The sequence below is a fragment of the Pan troglodytes genome, chromosome 19 (genome assembly GCF_028858775.2).
Source record: "Pan troglodytes isolate AG18354 chromosome 19, NHGRI_mPanTro3-v2.0_pri, whole genome shotgun sequence".
In the NCBI taxonomy this organism is placed as follows: domain Eukaryota; kingdom Metazoa; phylum Chordata; class Mammalia; order Primates; family Hominidae; genus Pan; species Pan troglodytes.
In genome coordinates, this window is record NC_072417.2 from 39,137,168 (window position 1) to 39,142,804 (window position 5,637).

General features: G+C 41.3%; 1 pseudogene; it reads left to right on the forward strand.

Annotated features, from left to right (window-relative positions):
- The first annotated feature begins 1,588 nt into the window (after window positions 1-1,588).
- On the forward strand, window positions 1,589-3,179 carry LOC100612811 (ras-related protein Rap-1A-like; annotated as a pseudogene).
- Window positions 3,180-5,637: the final 2,458 nt, after the last annotated feature.

The following is a 5,637-nucleotide window of genomic DNA, read 5'->3' on the forward strand; positions in this document are numbered from 1 at the left end:
AAATCAGGCACAGTAAGATATTAACAAAAATAATAATACAATTAAACAATTATAACAATATGCCAGCATCACTACTCTTGCACTTTGTGGACCCATTATTAAGTAAAATAAGGGTTACTTGAATACAAGCACTGTAATTCTACAACAGCCGATCTGATAGCCAAGGTGGCTAAGTGACTAATGGGCAGGTAGCATACACAGCATTGATATGCTGGACAAAGGGATGACTCATGTCCCAGGTGGGATGGAGCAGGACGGCGTGAGATTTCATCACGCTACTCAGAATGGCACACAATTCTTCGAGACCAGCTTGGGCAACATGGCATAACCCTGTCTCTACAAATAATACAAAAAATTAGCTGAGCGTGGTGGCATGTGCCTGTAGTCCCAGCTACCTGGGAGGCTGAGGATCATCTGAGCCCAGGAGATTGAGGCTGCGGTGAGCCATGATCATGCCACTCTACTCCAGCCTGGGAGACAGACTGAGATCCTGTTTCAAAACAAAACAAAAACCTTATGAATTGTTTATTATTTATTTATTTATTTATTTATTTATTTATTTATTTTTGAGACGGAGTCTCGCTCTGTTGCCCAGGCTGGAGTGCAGTGGCTTGATCTCGGCTCACTGCAAGCTCTGCCTCCCGGGTTCACACCATTCTCCTGCCTCAGCCTCCCGAGTAGCTGGGACTACAGGCGCCTGCCACCACGCCCGGCTAATTTTTTGTATTTTTAGTAGAGACGGGGTTTCACTGTGTTAGCCAGGATGGTCTCGATCTCCTGACCTCGTGATCCGCCCGCCTCGGCCTCCCAAAGTGCTGGGATTACAGGCGTGAGCCACCGCGCCCGGCCCATGAATTGTTTATGTCTGGAATTCTCCATGTAATATTTTCAGCCATGGTTAACTACGGGTAACTAAAATTGAAGAAAGTAAAACTACTTTCTGTGCCATTATACTGTAAGAGGAAACTGCTGTACAATGATACTGAGGGTTAGGGCTTCAACATACAAATTCCGGGGGGGAACACAATTTAGTTCATAGCAGCGGGTGATGAAAATGTTCTAAAATTGATTGTGATGATGGTTGCACAACTCTGTGAAAATATTAAAAACCATTTAATTGTACATTTAAATAGGGAAACTGTAGGGTGTGTGAATTATAGCTCAACAAAGCTGTTAATTTTTTTAAAAATAGTTATACTTTATAAAAATTGTGAAAAGAGACCAGTGCTCCAGAGGCCATCACCATGCAGAGCCGGGGCAGAAGCCACGGTTGAGAGGTGGGAGGAGGAGGGGAAGGAGATAGGAATAGATTCCCACAGGGCGGTTATCCTGTGTATAAGAGTGTGAGGGCTGGGAGAGATGGCTCAAGCCTGTAATCCCAGCACTTTGGGAGGCCGAGGTGGGAGGATCCCTTGAGCTCAGGAGTTTGAGGCTGTAGTGAACTATGACTATGCCGCTGCACTCCAGCCTGGGCAACAGAGGGAGATCTTGTCAAAAAAAAAAAAAAAAAAAAAAAAAAAAAGCATGTGTGTCTCACAGCACCTTCAATGGCATTGAGTAGATTGTCAGTATTTAAACAGACCCTATCATGCATCAGTACAAGCTAATGGTCCTTGGTTCAGGAGATGTTAGGAAGTCTACTCTGACAATTTAGTTTATTCAGGGAATTTTTGTTGAAAAATATGATCCAATGATAGAAGATTCCTGCAAAAAGCAAATTGAAGAAGACTGCCAATAGCGCATGCTCAAAATCTTGGATATAGCAGGGACAGAGCAACTTACAGCAATGAGGGATTTGTGTATGAAGAATAGCCAAGGGTTTGCACTAGTATATTCTTTTTTTTTTTTTTTTTTTTTTTTTTTTTTTTTTTTTTTTTTATAAAGACAGGTCTCACTTTGTTGCCCAGGCTGGAGCGCCGTGGTGCGATCACAGCTCATTGTAGTATCCACCTCCCTAGCTCACACGATCCTCCCACCTCAGCCTCTCAAATAGCTGGGACTACAGATGTGCACAACCATGCCCGGCTAGTTCTTTATTTTTTGTAGAGACGGAGTCTCACTATATTGCCTAGGCTGGTCTCACACTCTTGGGTTCAAGTGATCCTTCCGCCTTGGCCTCCAAAAGCGTTAGGATTACAGGTGTGAGCCACCATGCCTGGCCTGCACTAGTATATTCTTTTTTTTTTTTTTTTGAGACGGAGTCTCACTCTGTCACACAGGCTAGAGTGCAGTGGCGCAATCTGGGCTCACTGCAAGCTCCGCCTCCTGGGTTCACGCCATTCTCATGCCTCAGCCTCCCAAGTAGCTGCGACTACAGGCGCCTGCCACCACGCCCAGCTAATATTTTGTATTTTTAGTAGAGACGGGGTTTCACTGTGTTAGCCAAGACGGTCGCGATCTCCTCACCTCGTGAACTGCCTGCCTCAGCGTCCCAAAGTGCTGGGAATATAGGCGTGAGCCACCGCGCCTGGCCACACTAGTGTATTCTATAACAGCTCAGTCCATGTTTAATGACTTACAGGACCTGAAGGAACAGATTTTATAGGTTAAGGACACAGAAGATGTTTCAATGATTTTGTTGGGAATAAATGTGACCTGGAGATGAGTGAGTAGTTGGCAAAGAACAGGCAGACAGTGGTATAACTGTGCCTTTTCAGAATCTTTTGCAAGGTCAAATTTAGCAGACAGTGGTATAACTGTGCCTTTTAGAACCTTTTGCAAGGTCAAAGTTAAACTTCTTTTTTTTTTTTTTTAATACAGAGTCTCAGTCTGTCGCCCAGGCTGGAGTGCAGTGGCACCATCTCAGCTCAGTGCAACCTCTGCCTCCCAGGCTCAAGTGATGTTCAAGCAATTCTCTCTCATGCCTCAGCCTCTCGAGTAGCTGGGATTACAGGCACCCGCCACCATGCCCGGCTGATTTTTGTATTTTTAGTAAAGACAGGGTTTCACCATGTTGACCAGGCTGGCCTGGAACTCCTGGCCTCAAGTGACCTACCCGCCTCAGCCACGCAAAGTGCTGGGATTACAGGCGTGAGCTACCACGCCCGGCTCAAAGTTAAACTTTAATGAGCTATTTTGTGACCTGGTCACAGATAAATAGAAAAACACCAGTGGAAAAGAAGAAACTTAAAAAGAAATCATGTTTGCTGCTCCAGGTCCATAGTCAGCAGCAGCTCTGAGCCAGATTACAGGAATGAACTGTTGCCTACTTGGAAAGTGCCAGCATTCTAGACTTCAAAAAATCAATCTGAGGAACTTCTCCTGTTTTACATATTATGTGAAGAATTTAGATCTTATATTGGTTTGCACTAGTTCCATGAAGAAAAAAATGTTCTGTGTGTATTTCTTGGAAAATAAGACAATATTTTTCCTTTGCGGTAGCAGTTATAACACATATGAAAATAAATATACTTTAATGTGAGTATACTAAAGAGCATGGATGCATTTCAAATGGTAGATATTTCTACTATAATTAAAGTGTTTCATATTGACCTTTTTTAAAATCATGATTCCTTCCTGTCAAGCACTAAAAAGTTGTACCATTATGTTTTATATCTGTTATGATATAAATGATGAAATTTCCCCTCAAACTCATCACAGTGATAACTTTTTTGAGTCATTGACTTCACTTTATATTTTAAATATTATGAAATATCATCTGTCATTATATTCAAATTAAAATTGTTTTCATATAAGGCTTTGGAAAAATGGTCTTTTATAGGAAGAAAACTGGGATAATTGATTTCTATGGCTTTCAAAGCTAAAACATAATATATTAAACAAACTCTAGTATTGCTTCTTGTGTTTTACTTTCAGATTAAATTACTGCTTTTATGGATAACTGAATTTTAATATATTAAAAAGAGATTAAGAAAAGAAAAAAAAATTTCTGTATTTACCTACAAATTTGCCATTTCCAATGTCTTTCATTTATTTCTGTAGATCTGTATAATGTAGTATAATTTATCTTCAGTGTGAATAATTTTCTTTACCACTTCTTGAGGTGCAGTCTCCAAGTGACAAATTATCTCAGCTTTTGTTTAACTGAAAATGTCACTATTTCACCTTCATTGTTAAAGGATAATTTTGTTGGATATATAATTTTGGGTTGACGGTTTTTTCCCCGCTTTCAGCACTTTAAAAATGTAGCTCCAAGCTGGGCGTGGTGGAGCGTGCTTGTAGTCCCAGCTACTTAGGAGGCTGAGGCAGTAGGATCACTTGAGCCCAGGAGTTCAAGGATTATGATTCAAGTTCACATTATGATTGTGTCTGTGAATAGCCACTGTACTCCAGCCTGGGTAACATAGTGAGAACCTTTCTCTTGAAAAAAATAAAAATTAGTTCCATTGTTTGCTGGCCTTCATTATTACTTATGAGATGTCAAGCATCTTTTATATCATTTTCCCCTAGTATATAAAGTGTCTCTTGGCTGGGCATGGTGGCTCATGCCTATAATTGCAGCACTTTGGGAGGCTGAGACAGGCGGATCACCTGAGGCCAGGAGTTGGAGACCAGCCTGGCCAACATGGAGAAATCCCGTCTCTACTAAAGATACAAAAAATTAGCCGGGTGTGGTGGTGGGCACCTGTAATCCCATCTACTCAGGAGGCTGAGGCGGGAGAATTGCTTGAACTTGTGAGGCAGAGGTTGCAGTGAGCTGAGATTGCGCCATTTCACTCCAGCCTGGGCAGCAAGAGCAAAACTCCATCTCAAAAAAAATAAAAAAATAAAGTGTCTCTCTTTTTTTGCTGCCTTTCCCCACTTTACTTTTCCCAACATCTTAGTATGAAAAATTTCAAATATAAAACAAAGTTGAAATAATGGAACAGTGAATATATGATACATACCCATCTTGATTCTACTTTTTACTATATTTGCTTTAACATGCATCTATTCATCCTTCACTCCATTTTATTCTTTGGATGCAATTCAAAGTTGTACATCCAGTGGTGTGCTGATAAACATTTAACAAGTAGATCCCTGAAAAAAAAAGTCTCGTTTTGTAGTATTTGCCAATTACTATTGTGTAAATACTCCCATTATGTCTGATTCCAAGCTATCAATGTGATACCACTGAATACAGAGCTGGGAAGAGATGCTCAATAGCACACCATTATGTAGGCTATTCACATGCAAAAGAATGAAGTTGGACCATTTTACAGCATATACAAAAATTAACTCAAAATGTATCAAAGGCCTAAGTAAGTGTAAGGTCTAAAACAATACAATTCCTAGAAGTAAACATAGAGTAAAAGCTTCATGACATTAGATTTAACAATGATTTCTTGCATATGATACCAAAGGGACAGGCAGCAAAAGAAAAAATAGACAAATCAAACTTAAAGAAAATTAAAATAAGCCAGGCACAGTGGCTCACACCTGTAATCCCAGCACTTTGGGAGGCCGAGGCAGGCAGATCATGCATCAGCTCAGGATGTCGTGACCAGCTTGGGTAACATGGTGAAACCCTGTCTACAAAAAATGCAAAAAAATTAGCTGGGTGTGGTGGCACATGCCTGTAGTCCCAGTTACTCAGGAGGCTGAGGTGGGAGGATCACCAGAGCCTGGGAGGTTGAGGCTGCAGTAAGCTGTGATTGCGCCACCACACTCCAGCCTGGGCAACAGAGGAGACCCAGT